Consider the following 26942-nt stretch of genomic DNA (forward strand, 5'->3'; position numbering starts at 1 on the left):
TGATCATAAAGCCAAAATCTATCCACCATATCTCCCAATCATCACCCTTTGATCCCACTTTTTATCAGGTTTTATCCAGGATGCTCTAGAGATTCAAGGTCATTGAGTTTAAGAGTGAAAACCACACCCCAAGCAAATAACGGTAAAGGGAAGGCTACTACTTTATACACCAGGCAAAGTGGAGCGGAGGTGTGGAGGCTCCAGCAACATGACCTCAGTGCTAATTCAGAGAGCCCCTTCCCCACGACCCTCAACATGTGCTGTGTGAACTGCAAGCCAGTCTCTTCACCTCTCTGGGCCCCTGGTTCTCACTTGCTGGAAGGAGATACCAAGCTATTTTTCTTAGCAGACAGTGCTGTCACAGGGTGCAAAGAGATGATCTGTAACCAGATGCCATGCAGTTGAAACACCCTCAGTCTTACTGTATACCAGGTCAAGATTCTCTGTGGCTCTTGACAGCCTCTCCACTGTTACCATGGCTTTAAGACCACTTTCTAAATTGTTGGCCCGCATCATGAAGCCACAGAATTCAACCAAGGAATGCAGTCACGCGTAAGGAAAAAAATACCATCTCCTTCCAGAAACTCCTCACAAGGGTAAAACTACATTTGCCCTTGTGCCTTGTTTAGAGGTGAAGCCACATACTCAATTATGCTGGCCTTCCCCTCTCTCCTTGCAGGTACTGGGTGAGGTTAGGCTGGGGTTATTGATGCAACATTCCTATTTTAAATGCAAAACAAAAGAGACATCGTTTGTCTTGAATGCAAAATAAAGCCCCAGTGCATTTTTCAGGCAGCTGATGCACAATTGGTCTAGCATTCGTTTCTATGGCAAACACAAAACAAGCAAAAACCCTAGCAGGTTTGAGGTGGTTGCTTCTCTGTGAACACAATCAAGCAAACTCTAAGGAGGCAGTTTTTAATTTGCATTTGTGTTGAATCCTTACATTTATATAAATAGTGCTGGAAATGATTCCCTTGTGTTCTTATAATACTGTATCTGATTTCTGGAAATGGAACTTCCCCAGATCCAAAAAATTAACAATAACTTAACATCAAACACAAAGTACTTAGAGTGCTGTTTTCAACATTTTTGCAGTTGCTGGGCCAGTAGTGATCTTTAAAGCAGCCTGTCCACAGACGTTTCACATTTGCATAGGCTCAAATCATAAATATCTGCTAGAAAGCTCATGGCTCAAAGAAGCTGTACTCGGCATTTTAATATCTGTAGCTAATTTCCTCTCCAAAGTAGGGTTGTCTTTCTTTTATCTGGAAAAAAATAGAAAAAGAGACATTATTGAATCATTAGAATAATTTGTCCCCAATAAGTAAAATTTTCTTTAGATGATTAGATTAATTCTATAGGAAAAAAGGAGATAATTTTTTGGGTAAGCTCTGATGTCTTATTTCTTACTCAAAGAAATGATCACTCCCTTCCCCACCCACCCTCTTTATTGTACACAAAGACAGACAGCAATAATTTGCTTCCTATTAAGGGACAGGTCCTTAATTTCTCTGTGTTCAGGAGCTGGTGCTTTCATTCCTAGGCTTCTCATCAATGGATGCCTGGGGCCAATTCCCCAATAATTCTGGTAGGAGAGAGGCAGGGCATGGGCTTCAGAAGACTTCCACACATTCCTGTCCCAGCCCTTAAGGCAAGGCACCAGCTGGGAGGGTGAAATATACTACTTTCATTTAACTCTACAAGTGTCTGCTAAGAAAGGGACTGGACCAACACTGACTCAGAGCTGTAGGACAGACAAATATGAGTGGTGACTCTGACGTATGCCGAACTCCTATGGATCAGGCTCAATATAAACTCGAGATGCCTGAAGTTATTGGGAAAATGAGGGTCCAGTTAAGAGGTGGCAGGAGAGTGAAGGGGCCAAAACTCACAATGATTTGCATTTCATTCTCGTCCCCACCTCCTAACAGCTATGGGATCCCATAAAAATGGATTAGTGTCTCTAAATTTTCTTTTCTGAAAAATGTGAATAACATCCCGTTGCTTCCATTAGAGGTAAAGTAATATTATATAGATGAGTGTTTGGCACCCACTAAGTGCTCACTAAATAGCAGAAAGTACAGTGAGATCTGAGACAAGGGGGATGAAATGAGCCAGGGAGACTCTTAAAGGGTACAGATTTTAAGTGATAACTGGGTTTGGCCAGGCAAAAAGGATCCCTTCTAGTGTGTGGGTAGCTAGACCAAAGGCATAAATGAGCTACTGGGAATAGCCCACATGGAAGACATTAAAGAAAATGGCCCAATACCCATCCTGAAGCTCCCTTACCACTACAAACCCAAAGCCATCATACTGGGTGGCTCAGGGAACACAGCTGGTTCTTACCACTTGTCTATTTGACATAATGACAAAAGCAAGATTGCAACAAATAAAATTTCCAGAGCATTCCAATTTGGTGTAAACAAATGAATATGAATTAGCATGAGACTTGCCCAATAATAGGTGCTCAAGAAGCTCTTATTTGTAAATGAGACTGCTCTCTCCATTACTATGGATAATAATGAGTAGAATGCCTTACAAATTAAGTATAACATCCATTCACTATAATTACTCAAGATATTAGTATTTTTGCTCCCTCTATCCACTTGAGAGAGAGAAGCAGATGATACAAATGAGTTCAGAGCTAACATTTAGTCTTTTTAGAACAAATAAACTTACACAGATTGTTTAGTGCTCAATTTCCCACCTTGATTCTCGATAAATGGGAGCTAACATTCAGGATGACGACTTAAGGTCCTTCTGGATCCGTCGGTATGAAAGAAAGATTCCACTACAGCCACTAGACTGTTGTTAAGGCAGGAAAGTGGACTCATATTTTCGTAGAATGCTAGGGTGGGAATTGACCTTAGAGGTCATCAAATCTAATCTTCTCTTTCACAGATGGGAAAACTGAGACCTAGAGGGATGGGAAGACTTATTCAGAAAGTCAGAAAGCAGGAAAAACAGAGCTAGGACTGAAACAGGATGCCTGACCTTTGTTCACCTCATGTGTGCAAGAAAGTCCATTAATAACAAAATCAAAACCAATTTAATAACCAAATCCAGATAGATTAGATTAGATTGACATAAAAACCAACAGATGATAGATAGATAGATAGATAGATAGATAGATAGATGATAGATAGATAGATGATAGATAGATGATAGATAGATAGATAGATAGATAGATAGATATAGATCAATTGATCAGAATCTCCATTCCTCATGCACTTGGATAATCGAAAGTTTATCTACTTATCACCCCACTTCTGTTCAATGGGCAGTTTTATTTTTCACCTATGTCCTCATAAAACCATCCCAAGTCTTCTCTCTCTTCTGAACTGTCTGTTTCTAATAGTGACTCACAGTTTACAAAACATTTTTATTATCTTATTGAGAAGCAAACTCATTCATCTTAAACTATAAATGGCTTTCATTACTTGATAATGCATCCTGGGTAAATCCCAGAACCCTATGAGATTATAAACCCTCTTTAGGTAAGAAGTCTGCCTCCCTTCTTCTTACATACTCCATGGCAGAGACTCCAAAACAGTTTTATAGACTGGCTGCATCAGAATTACTTGGAGAGCTTTCCAAAAATACCTATTTCTGGGCTCCACTTATGAAAACCCTGATTCAGTAAATCTGAGGTGAACATTTCTACAAAGTTCCCCATGTGGTTCTGAGAATTAACCAGGTTTTGCAGTACCCCACACCAGGCTAATATCCAACAGGACCTCCATAAATACCTGCTAAATGACCTCTGAAGGACAGATTCAAGTCTTTTATAAAACCAACAACTTTCCAGATATATGAGAGATTTTTGGAGCAACTGTTCAGTTCTAAAGACTGCAGGGCATTCTCTTGTCATTTTCTTATTCAAAATCGTAATGGAATTAATCTCCTTTTTGGGATAATTTGTTACAGACTGTGCAGGTGGATGACTAGAAAATATTTAATCATTAATAATCCAGCAGAACTTAGCTCCAATGTGATGCAAAGGTATTAAAAATTACCTTTGGGTCATTTGACAAATAACGTCAAAGAAAGAGGGAGGAAGAAGATGAAAGCATGGGGAAGGGGGCAGTGCCTTGCCAAGACCAAAATAAATTGCACCTACTCTATTATGACAACTGCTTTGCCTGAGAGAGTTGAAAGGAAGATAATAAATAAAGATGTTCATGGCCAGAGGCCCAGTATCTGCCTGGAAGCCAATGGCCAATGTTTAGGCACGCCTTCCCTGGTTCATGCCAAAGCTTCAAACACATTACCAATAACTGGAGCCATCAAGGTGACCCAAGCTAAGATTGATATATCCAGATGTTGGGTGTGGTCATCAATGTTAATAACTTGTACTAGCAATGAGCAGATGGCTTGAAGGGCAGAGAGAAGTTCACATAAAGATAACATGATTCTTATCACTGAGTAAACCTGGGATAAGAAGATCCCAAGAAAAAAACCCAAATCCAAGTTCTAAGCCTTAAATGTGGTCAAATATTTGGGGCAGGACAGTGATATTTGGTCTATGTCTGTGGAACAACTTGTGTTGCCCAAAAGAGACACTAGGAGATTGAACTTAGAGACAAGTTAGTATTCTACCATGCATATGGATAAGGGCTGTTGCAACTTGACCGATGACAAAGACGACTTCTAAGATACATATTTTTTAAACCTGCTGGCCTTTTCTTGTCTCTAAAATAACAATATCACAAGAAGAGATGAGCCAACTGGCGAACATCCATCAGCAAGTGGTCCCAATGAGAACTGCCTGTGCTCTGCCCCTGGACAATGTGACACTCTGCTCCCCAAACTGCCTGTTCAGCAAACCTTTCAACATCTGCGTGTCAGCACCTCAATACAGCAAAGTCATCCTCAGAGGAGAGAGAAGCTCAAGGAATTTGGATGAGAATGGACTTGGGAACCTTGAAGCAGTGGACTCAGAGGATTTGTATTATTTTGTATGTGTGCCCTTTCATGAACAACCAGAAATAAAGTAGTAAGAAGTTAAGAGCAATTCTTGCCATATTTATCCAATTGGATCTGTGTTAGATAACTCAGAAAAGGACCCTCAAATTTTCTGATGGCCCTGAAACCATAGAACATCAGAGTAGGCATGCTTTTTAACATCTGTACAATGTCCAAAACTAACATTTTAGAACATTCTCTCAGTTGATTAAAGGGGAGACTGAGACCAAGGAAGTTGGGTGGCTAGGTGAATAGAGACAAAGTTCATTTGTGAATCTCTTTTGTAAAATGCTGTGTGCTTTTTCACATATATCATAAAAGAAAAATGTAGGATGGATGGATGGATGCATGCATGCATGCATGCATGGACAGATGGACGGGAGGAAGGTAGGATGGATGGGTGGATGGATGGATGGATGGATGGACAGATGGGTGGATCCCTGGCATTACTGCATGAAAAAAAGTGAAACACTTGCAGAAATGTAAATCCAACATGAGAGCTTGAATCAGCAGTTTCTTCCTTCAATCACTCCTTTATCTCCTTCAATTGCCTTAATTCTCCCATAATTAAGACAATTAAATTCAAAAGAGACCTCTAAACCCAGTTTTAAAGTTCTCTTTAATACATATCCTCAGTGCTTTACTGGGCTTATGCAGTCTCATAACTTCCTAAATGTTGACAACCCCCAAATTTGTATCTCCAGACTGGACCTCTATCCTGAACTTTAGGCTTATCTATAAAACTGCCTCTGCAACATCTCCCCTTGTATGTATAAAAGATATTCCAAACTGTATGTCCTGACTAGACTCCTAATCTCTTGTTCCCCATGATTGGTGCTCCCATATCCCCATCCAGCCCATTAGCAAATTTTGTTGATTGTACTTCAACGAAACAACAAGATCTTACACTTCTTGCCACTCACACTGGTTCAAAACCTTTTCTTATTTATTTTTTTTTTACATTTCTTTATTTTTGAGAAACAGAGTGAGACAAAGCATGAGTGGGGGAGGGGCAGAGAGAGAAGGAGACAGAATCTGAAGCAGGCTCCAGGCTCTGAGCAAGCGGTCAGCACAGAGCCCGATGCGGGGCTCGAACCCACAAACTGTGAGATCATGACCTGAGCCGAAGTTGGGCGCTCAACCGACTGAGCCACCCAGGTGCCCTTCACTGGTTCAAATTCTGGTCCATCCCACCATGATCCCTCCATTCTCCCTGATTCTAGCTTGCTCCACTTTGAGAAATTTTTGACAGAGCATCAGAGAAATCTTGTCAATACGTAAGGTAGATCATGTCACTCTTCTGCTCCAAACCTTCTGAGAGCTCCCCATCTCACTCAGCATGAAAGCTAAATTTCTTCAAATGAACCACAAAGCCCCACATGATCCAGCCATTCATATCTCTGAACTCTACCACTGCTCTCTCCACTCCAGCCACACATGGCTCCTAACTCCCCAAACCCTGAAGCCTGCTCCAATCACATAACTGTGTTCTTTCCCCTCTCCGCCTGAATTCTCTTCCTTTAGATTTCTACCTGGCTCATCTCATCTCCTGCATGTCTTTATTCAAATGTCACCTTATCAGTGAGGCCTTTTCAAGCCATAATATTTATAATTACACCGGCCATACTCAGAACTTCTTATCCCTTTCTTTACCTTATTTTCCTTTAACACATTATGACTTCACAGGAAGTCCAAGAAGTAGAAGTTAAAATAGTTCTAAAAATAGCCACTGTGACACCCTTGGTCTTCTGCTTTCTTTTCATAGGAACTACAGAAAGTTATGAGGCTTGACTCTTTCTACATTTCCCTGGAAATCGGGTACTAAATCCAGAGCAACGGGCTGAAATTAAAGATATTGATTTGCTTAAATGAAGCACATTTTCCAACACCTGGTTTAAAGGAGAAAAATCTCTTTCTATGCTGTCAAGACACTCTACATTTTGCAGCCTTGAAACAAATGCCAGGAGAATGTCGTTCTTCTTTTCCCATGTTCCCTCTATAATTTTTATTGTATTTTAATTTACTCTTTGTTATCTAACAGCATCAGAAAAATAAAATTCAAATAAAAATACCACCATGACTTGAGATGAGGCAAAGAAGTCTCTCTTTCCCTCTCTGCCCCCCACCAGACACACACACACACACACCTCACATAACCTTCTTCACAAGTTTATTTACCTGCTTTTTTCTGACTCCAAGACACCAGCAATGTGTTTTGGGGAGTGTGGGCAAATGCGGAGATTCTGCCTGGAGAGTGGGAATTTGATATTTGCCTTCTCCCAGATCCACCCATTCAAGGGCCCCTTTTGGTTACTTATTGTTGAAATGACTCTGCAATCACACAGTCATAATTGCTGTAAACAAACTGGCTGATCAATCACTTGTGTTTTGTCCTGATCATCTGGGCTCCTTTTTTTTTCTGTTTTCCATACTCACCATTTTTCAATTCATTAAAAAGCATAATGATTCATGAATACCTGTCTTACAAAATGTTCATCTTACAGACCTGGTTCGACTGGCCAGACCTTTTTTTCTCCTGCTACCTATACACTTAACCATGTATCTCCTCAAGTGCTAAATGCTTTCTGGGATGGTAATTATTATAACAATCTCTCATTTGTTGAGATGTCAGGATGTCCTACAGTGGAAGCTTCCTAACTTATCTCCTTATTTCCAAACTTGCCTCTTTAGGCCAACTGAAATGCCTTTTAGAAATTAAACCAGAGCTTGTCTCTACTGCTACTAAAAGCCCTGGAGTGAATTCCAACTGACATTAAAGCTAACTTCAAATTCCATGGCCTGTTCCTTTAGGTCCTGCATGATCTGTTCACTGCCTCTTTCTCAACCTCATAGTCCTCCTCTTTCTCTCTCATTTATTGCTCCCCCGCCACTCTGGCCTTCTTTCTGTTCTTCTGCTCACCAAGCTTATTCCTGCCTCTGATCTTTGCACATTTTATCACCTTTGCCTGAAAGGCTATTCCCCAAGATGCCTGCATGATTGACTCCAGCAAGTAATTCAGGTCCCATATCATCTCTTCAGAGGCCTTCCCTGACCACCTCCACTCCTCCACTCCTAGGGGTTCCCTCTGCTATCGTACTTTTTGTAGAATTGGTCACAAGCAAGAATTCTCTTCTTTGTTGACTTGCTTACTTATTCATTATCTGACTTCTCAATGAGAATCTATGTTCCACTAAAGCAAGGACTTTACCTGCCTTGTTTCCTGTTGCATTCCTAGGGCTATAACAGTTCCTGGCACAGAGTAAGAAGCTCAATAAAAATTTCTGGAATAAAACAATAAATACATGATCTCACTTAATCTTCACAAAATACAGACAATACAATGGAGGCTTACCAAAGTTAAATTATGTTCCCAAGTCTAGTGTCAGAAGTAGTAACTGAACCTGGGTTTCCAAAACCGTGGTCATTAGGTGAGGACTCTGGGGCTTCATCCCTCTCTTTCTTCAGATGTCTAAAGAGATGCCCAAGTCCTGAGCCATCTCAGCCAGACCCAGAACCATATAATTAATTATTTGGATAGATTGAGAAAACACTAATATCAATCTTCATTCAGTACCTAGACCCTTTCCCAAGCAAAGTGCTGTGTAATAAAATCACAAGCTCTCAAAGCAGACAGACCTACGTTTGAGTCCCAGTTGAGTGGCCTTTGATAGTGTCCTTCACTCCAGACCTCAATTCCCTTATTCTTGTTCTCTAAGTGGGAACATGCCTTCTAGGGTTGCTTTTGGGATTATACGAGATAAGATACAGAAAGTGCTTAGTACTAGGCCAGGAACATGTAATGTTCAATAAAAAATTATCTATTTTTAATGTTGTCGTTAGGACTGAAAAAAAATGTGATATAAGAGCTAAGAGAATTGATTCTAGTGTCTTGCAGATCTGGATTCAAATCCTACAACTCTATGGCTTTGGGCAAACTTTGGGACTTCTCTGTGCTTTGATTTCTTTATTTGAATATAGGAGATAATAATAGCACCTGATTTATTGGTTTTTATGAGGAATAAAAGGAGCATAACCCAAATCTCTGTCCACATAGTAAGTGAACAAAACCTAGCAGCTATTGCTATTATCATCATCACCATCCATCAAGTAAAATAGTGGGGCTTTGTGGGGGATAAGGAAGGAATCTCTCTGCCTCTTCCAAGCCTTGTATCTGTGATCCTGGAATTTCTCCAGACTAGCCAATCTCCCTGCCACCTCTCAGGGCTGAGACAATATCCACTAGAATCCTCCATTATGCGCCCCCCCCCGCCCCCTTCAGAGGCCAAAGGCAGCCTAAAATCTCGATCTCTCCTTGAAACCACACTGCACAAATCCAGATGTGCACACACGCGCGCACACACACACACACACACACACACCTGCACTCAGAATCCTGCTTAGCTTTCAGAGGAAAGAAAAAGGCGGTTGCTGTTGATCTTGTCAAATTGCAGCCATCCACATCACAGCTCCCACATACTCCCCCAGGCCCCTGCCTGCAGAAAACACACTCCAGTTCATTTTTTCTTCCTCGCTACCAGTTGGACAGACTTTGTGGACCCTTTTAAGACATTTTGGGGTATTGTTTCCCAGCATATGTGGGCAGCATTACTACTTCCACCCCCTCAGGACTACTTAACAACATCAGCAAAGCAATTAAGCCTGGTTTTCAGGAAAATGCCAGCGGCTCTGCAGTGTCTGGATGGGAGTCTCAGCCCAATTATTTCCAGCTAGTTGTGAACTGCGGAAAAGTGGACTTTACTTCATTAGAATCTCAGCTCCCACTGATTAAAAGTCAGCTATGTTAGAGACAGTAAGGAAAAATGAAACAATTAAGCTTGTCATCAATAAAATTGCTGTGTATTCCTCAATGCAGAGTTTTACTTCTCTCCAGAGGAGTGATTAAAATGAACTGATTGAACTATAATTTGATTGACTGGAGAGCCTCCATCCATTGCGCTGAACCTGAACTTAACACTTATTGCTCTTCTTAGCTTGGGACATAAAACCCTCCTGCAGGCCTGCCAGAGCCTGGCAGATGCTCTGGACCCATCAGGTGGTGCTTGCCCTGCGCAGAGAGATCTGCTGAGGCATGTGGTAGGCGGAATAATGTGCCCCCAAAGATGCCTATGCCTTAACTCTGACACCTGTGAATATGTTACCTTACATGGCAAAGAGGGACTTTGCAGATGGGACTAAGGTTAAACATCTTGACAAAAGGAAATTATCCCCTTATCCAATGGCCCAATCTAGTTATATGAATCTTTAAAAGAAGAGAACCTTCCTGATGATGTGACTACAGAAGAGTCAGAGAGAGGCAATGTTGAAGTCTTTGGAGATGGGAGACAGGGCCATGAGCTAAGGAATGTGAGTGGCCTCTAGGAGCTGGAAAAGGCCAAGGAAGTGCATTATTCACAGGAGCCTCCCAAAAGGAATACAGTCCTATCAACACCTTGAATTAAGCACCGTGAGATCTTTGTCATACTTCAGCTAATCTTTAGAAGTGAAAAACAACAAATTTGTGTTGTTTTAAGCCACTGAGTTTGTGATAATTTGTTACAGCAGCGATAGGAAACAAATACAGGGATCTGGGCAAAGCTGGGCAAGAAGGGCAGGCACTGGTATGTATAGTCATTCTCCAGAGGCTGCAGAAATGAGCCAGATGCCAGAAAGGAAGCAAGTTGCATTCATGGCATGATCTGGTGTGTATATGGTGCAAGGATTTGGAAGGGGAGCAGATGGGGAGGAAATGCCTCATGCCCTGAACGTGTTACATAGGACATCCAAAGCCATCTGACACACAGAGTTTGCAAGGAGATTACATCTCACTTATTTTGCAAAGATCCTGCACCAAGTTGGTGCTCAATAAATGTTGAGTGATTTAAGGTTGAATGAAAAATGTACTAAAAGAATAAATGAATGGAAAAATAAATGTGAATCAAGTAAATGCTGAGTGAGTAAAAATGCTATATCCAAGCCTGATAATCTGGGCATTTTGACATTGGGTCAGGAAACCATACATCTTACCATGCAGAACCCCATGGAAAGCAAGAAGAAAGCCCAGAATAAGGCAAAACATAGTCCTGCTTCCCAATTGCGTTTCTGCATGCAGGTGCTTTGAGCCCATTTCCAGGACTTGTCTGAGATTTGTACCTAGATTTGGAGCCAGAATATGAATTCCAGCTGGGATTTACCACATGTCTTCATCTGCTCAGGCCACCATAACAAAATGCCACAGATGGGGTGGCTTAAACAATAGAGATTTATTTTTCACAGTTCTGGACGATGGAAAGTCCAAGATCAAAGTGCAGCCTGATTCATTTCGTGGTGAGGTCTCTCTTCCTGGCTTGCAGATGGCTGACTCCTTGCTCTGTCCTCACATGACCTTTCTTCAATACTGTGCTCGGATTGGGAGAGAGAGAGAAAGAGAGAGCCCTTGCTTCCTTCCTCTTCTTGTAAAACCACTAATCCCGAGGCACCTGTGTGGCTCAGTCTGTTGAACATCCAACTTCAGCTCAGGTCATGATCTCACCGTTTGTGAGTTTGAGCCCCACATTGGGCTCTGCACTGACAGCTCAGAGCCTGGAGCCGGCTTCGGATTCTGTCTCCTTCTCTCTCTGCTCCTCCCCACTTGTGCTCTGTCTCTCAAAAATAAATGTAAAAAATTTTTTAAAAAACCACTAATCCCATCATGAGGACCCCACCCTCATGATCTAACCTAATCTTACCACCCAAAGACCCTGTCTCCCAATGCCATCACTTGGGGGGGTTAGGACTTCAACATATGAATTTGGGCGTGGGGGACACAAACATTCAGTCTCTAACACCAGAACAGCTGTGTGACCTTCAGTGACTTACTTAACCTTAGTGATCTCCATGATCTCATCTGCAAGTCAGAGTCTAGGAAACAAGTGACAGAGAGCACTCACAGAGTACCTATCATATCTCAGGCTCTTTGCTAAGTGCTCTCTGGGCATTAAACGTCTTACCACTCCCACTAATCCTGTACATTCTGACAGCATATTATAATTTTATTATAGAAATAAGGAAATGTATGACACCTAGAAAGAGGGAGTATCTCATTCATGATCACAGTGGCAAGGCCAAAATTTGGACCCAAGTCTATTGGAAACCAGAACTGGGAATCTTAACCCAACACAAAGGAATATTATGATTGAGGCTGATATGATTGCTCGAAAACTATTCAGTCCTAGAAACACTTTGCAGAGCTAGGCAAAGGCAGTTAAGACCATGTAAATCCTCTCTCTTAATAATAATTCAAAGGAAGCTCTAAAATACCTACAGTTGAGTAACCAAAGTGTGTGTGTGTGTGTGTGTGTGTGTGCGCGCGCGCGCGCGCGCGCACGTGTGTGGTTTTGCCTGTGTACATTTGTCGACATTGTGCATAAACTGTCATTATGCAATAGAAATGTTCCACACAGAACAAAGTACTGTACAAGGACTGCCATTCATGTGGCGTCCCCTAACAATTGATGCTTGCTGCCATTTTCCACTGGAAAAGAAATGCGATTTCTGTATGTCAGGTGACAGTCTTTAAAAGGCCTCCAATGATTCATATTTCAATGTGTATTTAATCCACCCTGGCAAACAGCCTATGTGAGCCTCTCCACTGCCTTCTTCCTAGCAACCAAGGCCTTTTGTCACAACTACTTCAAATGGGCTTGCAGTTGCTTTGCGTGTAGGGCTCAGATTCCTGACGCCAGGGCCTGCCTCTCCTCTCCCGCTCACAGCATTGAAAGAAAGATGGATCAATGTGGCCTGTACCTTGAGAATGAGTTCAGTGTCAAAGGTTCACGTCCATCTTGTTTATGAGTCTTCTAGCACAACCCAGTGCATCATGTTGCTCAGGAATAAGAGGCTTATGTGAGGCTAGCTTGTAACTAGAGCTATGCCAAGACTGTTCTATTCCATGACTCTGAGGCTGTGTCCCTCGCTCCGGCCTTTGTGAAAGCCTCCAGGGGGCCACCCAACTAGCTCCCATGATGGAAGGAAAACAGGCATGGGAGAGGGAAGAAGTAATTGTGCTTCTTGAGCAGTGTCTGACTCTACAGATAGATCTTCATTTTTACAAAAATATATTTCAGAGAGAGAGAGAGTGTGTGTGAGCAAGGGAAGGGCAAAGGCAGAGGTAGAGAGAGAGAGAGAGAGAGAGAGAGAGAGAGAATCCCAAGCAGGCTCCATGCTCAGCATGAAGCCCAACTCAGAGTCTGGATCATGACCTGAACCAAAATCAAGAGTCAGACACTCAGCTGACTGAGCCATCCAGGCACCCCACTGCAGATAGATCTTCTTTCCCCACTTTATAGATTACATCTTTCCCAGGCTTTCATAAAGCATCTGTATGCCCATGACTCTCAAGTTTAGTCTCCAATCAAAGTGTCTTCATCAAAGTCTAGACCCAAAGAGCCAACAACAAATTGCCATCTCAGCCTACATACCATATAGACACCCCAGATTCAAAATGTCCAACTGTTTGATCTCCCACACACATATTCACACATGTTCTTATCTCATTTTTACTCACTTCAGTAAATGACACCATTGTTTCTCCAGGGAATCATCACTGAAACTTCTATCTTTCCCTGACATCCAACCCATTGGCAACTCTGGTTTACTCTACTTCCCAAATATTCCTCAACTCTACCTACTTCCCTCCATCCTCACTACTATTGTCAGCTCTTAAATACCATGAAATCCTCTTAATTGGTCTCACCATGGCTACTCTTGGCCTTCCACCAAATTAGTTACTTCACTATGTTAAGAGTGATCTTTTTTAAACCAAAAATTGGATCACATCATTCTTCTGATTTAAGTACTTCTGTGACTTCCCTTTATCTGTAATATAAAACCTAAAGTCCTTTACTTGGATTACAATGCCCAACATGAACTATCCCCTCCCTCCCTCTGCAATTTTATCTAATGACCGTCCTCCCCTCATTTATTATGGTCTCATCAACCTGGATTCCTCTTGGCTCTGCAAATATGCAAGCTTTTTATTATCTCCTGGCCATAACACATGTTGTTCTATCTGCCTGGAAAGCTCTTACCTCTGCTTTTCCCATGTTGTCTCCTTTTATTCCATTAAGAAACCCAGCTTTGGTGTGCCTGGGTGGCTCAGTCAATTGAGTGTCTGACTTTGGCTCAGGTCATGATCTCACAGTCCATGAATTTGAGCCCCACGTCAGGGTCTGTGCTGACAGCTAGGAGCCTGGAGCCTGCTTCAGATTCTGTGTCTCCCTCTCTCTCTCTCTGCCCCTCCCCCACTTATTCCCTCTCTCTCTCTCTCTCAAAAGTAAAATAAAAACATTAAAAATTTAAAAAAATAAAGAAACCCAGCCTTATTACACTATCTTCATAGTTTATTCACCTTCTCCATCCCCGCCATACTCTATCATTTCACATGATTCACCTTTATAGACTTATAACAATTCATTTTTATCCATTATTTTCCTATCTTTTATTGTCTATTTCCTCCTCTAACTTGGAAACTCCAGGTGGATTTGTTCCATGCCTGGAATAGAGTCAATGCTCAGTAACTACTTAACTAATTAAGAGCTACATAGATGAATGATTTGCTTGCCCAAAATTCCACAGCTAACAGGTGACAGGACCAGGATTCAAACCCACGTCTGCCCCTCTCCATAACCTGTACTCTTAAGTAATGATTTTTGGCCTCAGAGCTAGTCATTGGGAAATTCATGTGTCTGCCTTCCAGCCCATTATGCCAGGAGTCCAGCATTCATATACTGCCATTCCCACCGAAGGTTTTGGTAGAAGATAATCCTCTCACAGAGAAGTCAGAGGTGGAATTCCAGACATCCAAAGGAAGGAAAGGCCCATGTACCATCCAGGGAAGCTTTCTGGTCTACCTATGTTTTAAGTTGTGACCATCTAGGACACATACTCTGCCTATGTAATTGGCATAAGAAAGGACAACCGATTGCTCCCCAAAAACTCATCTATGGGTCCCCAGAGACTGTTCTGAGTAGATGGGGCCATGAAGACATTCAGAAACTTTTCAGTGGCTAAGGAGCTTATTACAAATATTTTATGTATCGCAGACAAATGCCTTAGGCCCACCTGAGTTCCATGCAGCTGTGGGGGCATCTCTGAGCACACAGCCAGCATCCTATCTCAACTGTGTCTCAGCAAATCTCTATTTCTTTCTATCCTCAAATGTTATGTAAATCCATGAAGATCCCTCAGCGACTGACACGTGTAGCTCCGAAGTAGATGCTAGATAATAACTCCAAAGGACATCCTCAACCTATGTGTCATGAGAGTCTGGACAAATGCCTCAGCTTCCTATTTGTCAGAGTGACAATTCTGCAGTGCATTCTACACCATTCCTCAGAGAGTCCCCAAGTGAAATTGAACCCCCATTACCCACTGTGGTAAGTCACTCAGTAATACATCTTCTACCGGCTTTTCTTCTCTCTCTTCCTGCTTTCTCACTCTACTTACTTGGATCACCCCACAACTAAACTACTTACACACAACTCTGTGCCTCAGGCTCTTCTTTCAGGGAAACCAACTTTAAGAAGGGCTAAGTCCTACTTTAGTGTTCACCACTCAAGGAACTACAAGCTGAAAAGAAAAAAAGCCAAGTATTGGCTCTGAGTAGTGCCCCCAAAATGAAAAGTTTGGAAGCAGAGATCACTGCAATGTGAAGAAACCTTCCCAACTGAGTCAGTCCTTGGCCTTTTGACCATCAGTAACCTTGAACTTCTGAGGTCATCTTGCTCCACTCTAAAACTTTTCATAGCTTCCTGCCCCTTTTACCCAGCACCTAAACCTCTTAATATTCCTCCAACTTATTGCTATAGGCTCACTGTTCTGCTTACAATGGTTGCTTCAAACCCCTGCACTCCCTATGTTCCAGTGGAACACCAGACTTCCCCACCTTGGATACTTTGTTTCTTATACCTCCATCTACCCTGTTCAAGAAGCCATCCACATAGGACCAGCTTATGTCATTCAGCTTGTGTCATCACACTGGGCCCCATGTTTAGAAGGGCTTGAGTTAGGGCTTTAGAAGTGCTTAAGTTAATGTTCTGCTCTTGTCATCTTAAAATTCTTAATTATCTTTTGAACAAGGAGATCTGCATTTCACTTTGTGCTGGGCCCTGAAAATGGTGTGGCTGGTCCTTTCTCCAGAGCATGCAGGCATGAGATTTGACTTTTGATTTACCATACAGGATTGTCAAGGAATTATCATGTCTCATATTAGGACAGAATCTCTTTCTCCTCTCTCGCCTCTCACACCAAAATATTTTTAAAGCCAAAAGTGGATTATTTGAGAGAAGGAGAATATTGTTTCAGGGCTGCCTCTACCCATTTTCTTAGTAAATTTGGGACCAAGAGCAGAGTTAATCTGAACATCCTCAGGGGTGCCAAATATTCCCAGGTGCCCAATAAATATTGTCAAGAGGTAGAGGCTATATCTGTGAGTTTTAAGGAAGGGGAATTCCAAGGGTGCTCTCTCATATCTCCTTTGTTGAGTCTCAACATCTTATTTCAGTATTTTGCAGGTCTTTAAATACCCATGGTTTATTTATGAACTGAGGGTTATTAACTGTTTGAAACTTCATTAAGTCCTTCCCTGGGGATAGTCTCAGCTGAGGTCCTTTTAGATGATCCCTCCCCAAATATCTGTCTAGTTTAGATTTAATAGAACAGTTTATTGTATGTTGATAAAATAATAATGAATTAATAAAGCTTTCACTGAGACTTAGGTAACAGATACATAATCTATCGTTGTTAAAGCACCATGCAAATGTTTTTAATAATCAGCATTTAATATGCAGCAACCCAGACATAAATCCAGCCTCAACACACATTTGGAAAGTCATTTTAAGCAGCTCATGAGTTTCTTGGAGAGGGGAAAACCCTCTCCAATTAAAGCCAATTGTACAGTGGGATATCTGGTATCCTCGAGTCCCTTAAACCCTGGTAGGGACCCTGGGCCCTTAGTTCAGGAGAAGCAGAGAACCCACCATTGGGAGATGCCCCCAGCTTCTTCTCCCCAAGAGATTGGAATTTGTAGATTCTTGACACTTCTGCCGTGAATTTTGAGATGCTCCACCCAGAAAATGAATCAAGGATACTATAACCAGGTGATTTGGACACCCATATTTATATAAAACATTACAAGGATAGCTACTAAGGAGCTTCACAGTGGCAGGTGGGAACTGCCACAATAATCATATATAATAGTTATATCTTGTATGCAACAGAAATCTTATCTGCTGTTTATGTTCTCTCTATCAGACTTGCCCTCTGGCTTGACTTTTCCAGACAGGAGTCCTGTACCAATATTTAGACCAAATATCACAATAAAAGTTATTCTTTATCCTCTTTTCCTGTATCTTATTCTTGAAAGAATGTTGATGCTTAGGTGACTGACACTGGTTATCACCTTGAATTTGTGCAAAAGGTCACATTTTAGGTTGAGATTTTCATGATCTTAGAGAAGTACCCAAGAGAGGTGTAAGCAAGTTGTCATGGAAGTGTCCCATTTCAACACTTTGAGAAAGCCAGCTTATTCACCTATAGTGAATGGAGATAGAGACCTATATTATAACCAGACCATCTCCATCACTGACTAATCTCAGTGCCTGCAGCACCACCATCACCACATTTCCTTGGGATTAACTGTAAACCCTGAATTTGGTAAAATGAAAGAAGTGTTGGGTTTAAAACTAGAATAATTGAATTCAAGGCCAAGACATAATCTTACTAGCTGTTGTTCCCTTAGGTAGGTCCCTTCTCTGAGCCTAAGAAAGGACATTGGATTTCATAAACTTGAAATGCACTTTCAGCACATTTCAGTGCATTCTGTCTGGGGGAAGTAAGACATTTAATTTCATTAGTAGCCATAATCACCTTAGCACTGATTAGTTTCCTCAATATGGAAACACCTTGAAAAGCAGAGAGCAGGTCAGTGAGAGTGTGACTGCCAAGACAGGCAATCTTGCTGAAGTCAAGCAATTGGGGAATGAGGTGGCTCTAGGAGAACAGGTTCTAGCATGGCACTTCAGTGAGAAGCTCTGGCTATTGAAGCATAAGGTGTGGACATTTCAAAGCAAAGAGAAGAATGAAGAAGGAAGGGAAGAACTGCAAACAAATAAAAACTTCACTATGTTGTCCTTTTGGCCAGGAATGGTCTCTGGTCACTGGTAACAAGTAATCTCAGCTCTGTGTTCATCCCAGAACTTGGTGCATAAAAGCCATCCTGTACATTTGGAGCCATATTGCCTTGACATCCAATCCTGATGAGTTTCTTAAACTCACTGTGCTTTCATGTCTTCATCTGGAAATTGGGACCAATAGCCCTCATAGAGCCATCATGAGTCAAATGAGTCCATATATGTAAAATTTGGCTCAGTGAGGTTTGCTATTATTTTCCCTCTGCCCCTGTGTTTCTATTTCATGGTGAGTGAGGATGGGAGGTGCAGAGAGAGGAAACTTTATTCCCCTGTCCTGTGGATAATAGCCCCCTTAGTTCTTACCATACTTTCTTAGAGATCCTGTCATCTCTTAGACTGTCAGGCCAAGAATAGTGCCTCAGACAATGGCCTTGGGCAACATAAAAGGGATTTACAGCCTAGCTGGCAACTCAGGCTGCTGCCTCCTCTAGGGGGATTTTGTCCTTAGAGGCTCTAAAATTCCAGGGAAGAAATTACAGTGTCATCTCTTAGCTTTGCCCCCAAGCACCTGTCTAACACTCTTTAGCATTTTCATATGTATACATACACAGATGCACCTGTACACACAGGTTTGTGTAAGTACACATATACATGTTCATAGACATAAGCACCTAACACACTTACACAAATCTGCAGAGAGAAATATACATATAAACATGCACATATATACACTCACACAGAATAATATATGTATGTACACATAGAGACATGTACTGATGTAAATACACCCACAAGAGGAAAAATATTGATATATGTACCTATACTGGTACAATGTCACTTGGCACATGGTTATACTGTCACAAAGACTATATCCATGAACTGGACCACATGTCCAGCAACTTTAAGGAAAAGAGAACCTAGGAAACCATGCCTTCAGCCCTCAGTTCTAGTTCAGTCAACACTACATAGACCCAACTTTGTAGGTGTGCTAGGGACTCAGAGTGGAGGACGGAGGCAGGTCAGAGGAGACTGTCCCACAGGCTCTAGGAAGGTCCAGCTTTCAGAAATTTGCCAGCCCTGAGAACCCATGGAAGTGAACACCAGGCTCTCCTGGTCAGAAAGTAAGCAAGAGCACTCTGTTTCTTAGACCTGTGGGCCCCAACCCCAGATTTCCCACCAGCTATGAAAAGGAATTTCTGAAGAGCTCCTGGCCAACCAAAAGTAGAACCAGCTAAGAGTAACTTCAGCCTGATCAGATTCGCTGGAAGAAGAGGAAACCTAGATGGGCATTAGCCAGAGTTCACCAGAGTCAGGGGCAGGGGTGAAAGATGACTAGGGAGAGTCATGATGCTATGGAATCTCCAGCATAGCCTCTACTGCTCCTTTGAGGAGGTTCTGCCTAGAGCATTTCTGCCACATTTCTCCATGAGGTTTTGTTGATTCTAAAACACTCATGGCTTCCTGTTCCCACATGCCTTCTTTCTGCCCCTCACTTACAGGTTACAGACCCGTGACCACCATCCTCACAGGACACCTATGGCCTACTTCAAGATGGCAATTCCCACCTGCTCATGAAGGCCCCAGATTCACCATCAAGACAAATAAAAGGTTTCAGGTCATGGAGAAAATGACCACTGGAAAACTCAGTCTAAAATAATCTACTTTGCATGTTACCTGGAGGTACAAAATAGAATGCGTCCCATCACAATTCCCCAGAATGACTCAAACAACATTCTCAGCTCTCAAGAATTCCTCAAGTTGGCTGCCATCATAAAAATCATTTATGGGAGGCTTCCATTCAAATGTACCTAGAATGAATAGTATATTTACTTTTAGGAGCTGTTACCATAAGGAGAGCTCATAGAACAGTTAAATTTTAATAGATGACACTCTAAAATATTAGGTACTCCCTTGGACTTCTCACTTAACTGGGCTACCCAAAATAAGCCGGTTCAAATTCCTCACCTGTCCAATGGCAGACAGAACTGTTCAGGTAGAAGCAAATGAAGCAAATGTTCACAAGCAAATGAAGAGCTTGTGGCAGGATTTATGTACCATGAAAAGTCTGGTCTGAATGGCCATGTTGTCCTAACGAACTCTGTGAGTTTATGAATCCATGACATGATGGAAAAGACACAGGACTTTGGAATAAGGTTTACCTCATGAGTTGGGGAGCCAAATAGGGAGTTCGTATTTGAATTGTAAATCCTAGTGCCTAATCTGGAGCCAGGTTTCTACTTGGAGAGGGCTATAAGCCCAGATGATTGATTGACCCTCCAAGTTTTATCATGTCCCATAAGTCCTCATGACCAGTCCCTGCTTTTTTTTTTTTTTTCTTTTTTTGGCTTGTGTTCATATGTTCCCTACATTCTCATGTGAAGTGACTTAGGGTCTGAGAATATGCCCACTTCCGTGGCTCCGCACTTGCCGTTCCCTAAGCAAGTGCTCTAATCCTCCACTCCTCACCTTTTGGACTCCTACACATACTTCAAGTCTCAGTCCAAGAGGTATCCTCTCTGAGTAGCCTTTTTTGACTCACCTTTCCTGGAGGCTGTGTCCTTCTATGAGCTCCTTGAGCACAATGTCAGAATTTTTGCTTTCTTCTAAATTTCTCCAACTAGACTACATGAACTTTTTAGGAAGATAGCAAGCATTTATCTTATTGCTGTTATCTTTAGCAGTATCCTGGAGTCTGGTATGTAACAGATGTTTCAATAGCATTAGCTGCATACCTGTATGAATTCAGTGGATACGAGGCAGCTAATGTAGTGGTTAAGAGCCAGGCTTTGAGCTAGACTGCCTGGGTTTGTATCTTTGTTCTGCCACTTACTAATAGTTGGACTCTGATAAATTCCCTTATCCTTTCTGTATCTCAGCTTCTTCATCTGCAAAATGGGTATTATTATAATCATAGGGTTATTATGAGGATTAAGTGAGCTACTATGCATAAAATGTTTAAATAGTGGCCAGTACATAGCAAGCACTCAGTGCATGTTTGCTGTTATTATTACATCAAATAAGTACAAAAGCATTCCCATCTGGGCATTATCAGTGATTCTGAAAACTTTTCAATGGTCAATGCCAGAAGAGAAGAGGGCAAGAAATGGCTCTACTTGCCCTTTGGCTCCTATAACCATCTCTTCTCTGGAGCCCAAACATCCTCTATTTAGTCTGAGTGGACTTTATTTACAAGGGCCTAGTTAATCAAGTCCATCTGTAATGTAAATGTGCTTCTCATTATGCTAATGCAAGCACTAGACATGCAAATCCATAAGCATTTGCATGCCTAATGCAACAGTTCTTGTCCACCCTGTTCTGTTGCTATTTACTATCTAGTTTTTATGACTTATGGATTTCCAACCCTTTAAATTTATATCAGTGCCGTGACATATCTGCAAGCAGCGACAGTTTTATGAGCACTAAAAAAGCTGCAACACACCACCACTAAATACTAATGACATAAATGCTAGCTGTAATGGCCCCTATTTTTATTACAATACCAAACCTCAATATATTGCAATTACCTCTGCACTCAAACCAGACCAAGCCACACTGTACAGGAGCCAGACCAGTGGAGAAGATGTGACCCACAGTAGAGTTTCCGGGTCAAGCCAGTCTATAGCTCTGAGGAGCTGAAGTCAGCAATTATGGCACGAATTTCATCTTGAGAATCCACTGGACCTGGAAGTCAGAGATCTCCATTAGAGACAATACACTTAGATGCTGAAATAGGCCTTAAAACTCTCAGGTATTGTTCAGAGATGGCTCGTATGTTTTAGCCCTGCCACTCTCTGCCCTCCCCATGAAAATGAAGAATAAAACCAAGGAAAGGTGTCACAACTACAAGTTCCCACTCCCAAATGTGTCTCTAACCTGCTATGTGACCCTGAGCAAGTCCCTTCCCTCTCTAGGCTTTAGACTCTTCATCTGAAGAAGAGAAACTAAATATCGCTAAGAGTGTTTCCATGTCCAATATTCTAGGACTGGTTCTATAGAAAATTCAAGTCCAAGATGTAGCCATTAATTTTCTCCAGAATGAAAATATATCTACCAAGACATTTTTATGCCTGGTTTTATAAGTTCTGATTTTGCACCTTAAAATAATAACACCTTGAATTTATTTTATGGCATTTTCCATCTAAAACACTTTTCTGTCTGTTATGGCATTCATTCTTGGTGTCCTGAGAGAGTTGAGCCAGACAGGATTTTTTTTTCCATTGTGAAGGTGGAGAAGTTGAGGCTGGGAAAGGGAAAAAGGGTTTCCCAAAATTTTAGAGCACATCAGGGCCAATGTCGAAATTAAAACCTATGCCTTTATTGGTGAACTTTTATTCAGCTGTCTCTACCTGTCCTGTGGCTACCCCTTCCAGAATCTGTGAGTAAGAGTGACCTTTCTTGGTATAATAAGAAGGACAATGAAAAGATCTTGGACCAGCTTCTCTACAATGCTTCCAACTCCACCACTGGGGTTTTGTTCATTTCGCTCCTGATACGAGCCCCTGGGAGAGGTAGTTCCCTAAGCAGTTATCCATCACCAGACTTTCTGTGTGGACTAATTTACAGGATCACTTTTCCCAGGGAGAAATAGTTAAGGGCAGGCTCAAGTGACAGGTGTGCATCAGTTGAGAACATGGGGGCATTTTCTGGGGGCAGGAAGCCTGGATGGGGGATATTAAATGGTCACAGGAAAACAGGAGTGGATGGCCTTGAAAGAAAAGAAGAAGATCAATGAGGACAAACTGTCCCATCGAAGGCCAGTCTCCTACTTCCATTTGCCCTGTAGGCCATGAGATGAAGTCCTGCTGGCTCAATGCAGAAAAAGATGATGCTTAACCTATTTGCTTAATAGCATTTTCAACATTAGAACTTCTCTTGATCATTATTTGACTAAGACTATTAAAATCCATTCAGAATGAAGAGAAATCACTGAGAATGGCTAAAAAGTGGTGTCATGGACTGAATTGTGTCCCCTCAAAATGCATATATCAAAGCTTTAACCCCCAAAGTGATTGTTTGGAGACAGGGCCTTTAGAGAGCTAATTAAAGCTAAATGAGGTCATAAATGTAGGGCTCTAATCCAGTACGAGTGATGTCCTTATAAGAGGAGAGATGCTAGAGATGTATGCACACAGGGAAGATCACAGGAGGGTAGAGTGAGGTGATCATCTGCAAGCCAAGGAGAGAGGCTACAGGAGATACCAAACCCACCAACACTTGATCTTGGATATCCAGCCTCCAGAACTGGGAGCAAATAAAGCTCTGTTGTTAAGCCACCAGTCTATGGTGTTTTGTTATGGTTGTGGTTGACTCCCTCAAAGGAAAAGCTGTAGGAGTAAGCTTAACCTCACATTAAATGGAGATCTGTGTCTGAAGAGGCTAAGGATATAAAATGATAGGGAAAGGCAGACTCATCTTCAAGGAAATACCTCAGCTGTCTCAAAATCCCATGCAGGAATGAATAGAATCCTGGGGAAACTGCCCAGTAAACTCTGCGTAAAGAGCAAATTAACAAAGAGGTGAAAAGAATCCCAACATATGATACTTCAGCAAACAACTACTCACTCTAGTACCACAAAATAGGGAACAGTCACCCTGGGTGTGAGCATGTATTTGGCAGAACTTGAATTGTATCTCCCCTTATGAGGTCTGAAATCCTCATAAAAGATGAAAAGGTCATCTCTTTAGGTAAGGCATTATTCTCTAGTATTAATATAGTTGATTGACTGTAGATTTCTATATCACTTAAGACTTTGGTTGGCAACAAAAGTAAACCCAACCCACATGGCTTAAGCAAAAAAAAAAAAAAAAAAAAAAAGGAAATCATGTAACCAAAAGATCCTGTAAGTGAAAAGTTTATAAACCTAAGCATTCTCAGGCACAGCTGGAAGAAAAAGCTTTAACAATATCATTAGGACAAGGTTTTCCTGTTTGCTCACATCTATCTTCCTCTATGTTAGTGTGATTGTCATGAAGCTCCTCCCTTTTGATCCCATAATGCCTGCTCATAGCTACACAATATATTTCCTTCATATCCCATTGGCTCCAGGGGGATCACTGGAACAAATCACTATGTCCCAGGAAACTTATGACTCTGATCAGCCAGTTAAGAGTCACATGCCTGGAGGAAGTAGAGGAATTGGCTTTTCCCAAAGCACACATATTACTGCTGGAGGAAGGGGAGGGGAAAAGATACACCTTTAACTGAGAAATGAGGGCTGTTACAAAAGACAGAGTGAATGGATGGTTGGGTGGTCAAAACACAACCAATGTACATTCTGACATGACTTCCTTTTGTAGGTAAATTTCTGGTGTTAATAAAAGGAGGAAAGGTAGAGGCATTGTCCAAAGAAGACAAATCTGGATGAGTCCATGTGCTCTCAGTTGCATGTAACCAATCACCTTGACTATTGGGGAAATAGTCCTTCAGGGTGCATATGAAAAGTCACCTGTTGGATCTCTGGTCTTAGTTATGCCATATAAGGAGCTTAGATGTCATCTTTCCCATCCTTACAACAAGAAAAACGCTAAACAAACTGAAAAATCAATATATTTTTTGAACCCATTAGAGATTTGGGATTATAGGGCAAACTGATGTCCTGAAATGTGGAGAGACGGTTAACTACAGAAAAACACAGCCAAAATCAGCTTACTTGGAGCAGAAGCTACTGGAGTCTTAATTCAATATGACAAATAAATGCAAATTTTGGTGAATTTCTGGAGGATGAATGTGGATGAATGTGGACTAGCTTGAGAGTGAGAAAATCATGGGGGCCACAGTCTTACATTTATCCTCACACTTCCATGGGTTTTAACTCCAGAAACCCCACCAGATCCCCATGGTGAACAGCCAGGACAAATCCCTCATATTTCTGACTAAGAGAGGGGGGGAAAGTAACATTTTGAAATATGCCCAGCGCATTCTCCATAACAAAGACTTATTCTCCAGTTAAAAGAATTTTACCAGAGCCTTATCTCAAATAGGCAGAAAGTCACTTACCCAACAGCAGCCCCCTCTAGACTCCCTATCTCATCTAAAGAAAGGGAGAGAGAAAGAAAAGTAAGAAACTCTTGTGAAGGTCACAGCCTAGGGAAGCTAAAACACTGGGATTGCATCATAAAATTATAGAATGCCTACACCTGCTCCACACCTTACACCACAATAACAGGTTTCTGATGTAATAATAGTGAATTTTAGCTGAAATAGATGCAAGTCCCAGATTCCACTTAAGAAGATTTTTGGAAAAACCATAGACAACAGGAAAGACAGAAACAAGGACACTAGAAGAATCTGAAGCCCATGACACTTATGTAAACATTAAACAAAAGCCAACACCTAGATATACTGAGATAGAACTTCACAGTAAAAGCCCATATACCTCAGTTCCTATTACCTAACATATCATGTCTGGCTTTCAAAAGATTACAAGACATCATTAAAGGAAAAATACAGTCTGAAGAGACAAAGCTAGCATCCGTACCAGACTCAGATGTGACACAGATTTGGGAGTCATTAGATTGGAAATTTAAAATGACTATAATTAATATGTTAAGCTCTCTAATGGAAAAAGTAAACAACATGCAAGAACAAGTATGTAATATAAATAGTAAGATGGGAACTCTAAGAAAGAATCAAGAGGGGATGCTAGAAACCAGTAAAGAATGCCTTTGATGGGCTTATCAGTAGATTGGCCACAGATGAGGAAAAAATGAGTGAACCTGAAGATATGTCAATAGAAACTTCCCAAACTATAATATAAAGAGGGAAAAAAAAGAATGAAAAAAAAATTCATCTAACAGAATATCCAAGAACTGTGGGACAATTTCAAAAAATATAACATACATGTAATTTGAATACTAGAAGGTACAAAAAGAGAGAATAGAGCAGAAAAATGCTTAAAGTAAAAATGGCTGAGAACTTTCCAAAATTAATGATAGGCATCAAAGTACAATCTGGCAAGCTCAGGGGCACACTAAGCATGATAAATACTCAAAAACTCTATGCCTCTGAGTATCATATTCAACCTTCAGAACACCAAACACAGAATCCTGAAAGAAACCGAAGAGGAATAAACATCTTACCTACAGAGAAGCAAGAATAAGAATTACAGTGGACTTCTCATCAGAAACCATGCAGGCAACAAAAGAGTGGAGTAAAATGTTTACTATGTTGGGGAAACAAATCTCACCAACTTAGAATTCTGTATCCAGTGAAATCACCCCCTAAAAGGTAGTGGAAATGAAGACTTTCTCAGACAAACAAAAACTGAGAAAATTCATCACCAGCACATCTGCTCTGCAAAAAGTATTAAAAGAAGTTATTCAGGAAAGCAGGAAAATAATATAGATTAGAAACTCAGATCCACATGATAACAGAAGAAGCACTGGAGAATGAATAAAGATAAAATCTTTTATTTTTCATATTCTTAATTGACCTAATGAATAAATGTTTTGGAAATAATACCAACAATGTAGTGTATGTTTATAGCATTTGGATAAATAAAATCAATAATGGCAGTTTTATAAGTGATTAGTGGGCAGAAGTTGGAATATTCTGCCAAAAGGTAACTGCACTACCTGGGAAGTGGTGTACAGTTGACCCTTGAACAACATGGTTTTCAACTGTAAGGGTCTATTTAGATGTGTTTTTTTTTTCCAACAAATACAGTACAGTACTGTAAGTGCATTTTCTCTTCCTTATGATTTTCTTTCTTTTTTTCAATTTTTTATTTAAATTCTAGTTACTTAACATGTAATGTGATATTAGTTTCAGGAGTAGATTTGTCTAGTGATTCATCACTTACATGTAA

General features: G+C 41.2%; 1 long non-coding RNA gene across 2 annotated transcripts; it reads right to left on the reverse strand.

Annotated features, from left to right (window-relative positions):
* Positions 1-902: 902 nt before the first annotated feature.
* LOC123578395 lies at positions 903-25217 on the reverse strand. Of its 2 annotated transcripts, XR_006702360.1 has the most exons (5): positions 25133-25217; positions 21660-21816; positions 19810-19943; positions 8178-8250; positions 903-1268 (listed from the first exon to the last, which is right to left on the reverse strand). It is a non-coding gene; the product is annotated as an uncharacterized LOC123578395 (long non-coding RNA). The 2 variants fall into 2 exon arrangements; XR_006702359.1 differs by lacking the exon at positions 8178-8250.
* Between the last annotated feature and the right edge of the window lie 1725 nt (positions 25218-26942).

Source organism: Leopardus geoffroyi, chromosome E2 (assembly GCF_018350155.1).
Source record: "Leopardus geoffroyi isolate Oge1 chromosome E2, O.geoffroyi_Oge1_pat1.0, whole genome shotgun sequence".
NCBI lineage: Eukaryota > Metazoa > Chordata > Mammalia > Carnivora > Felidae > Leopardus > Leopardus geoffroyi.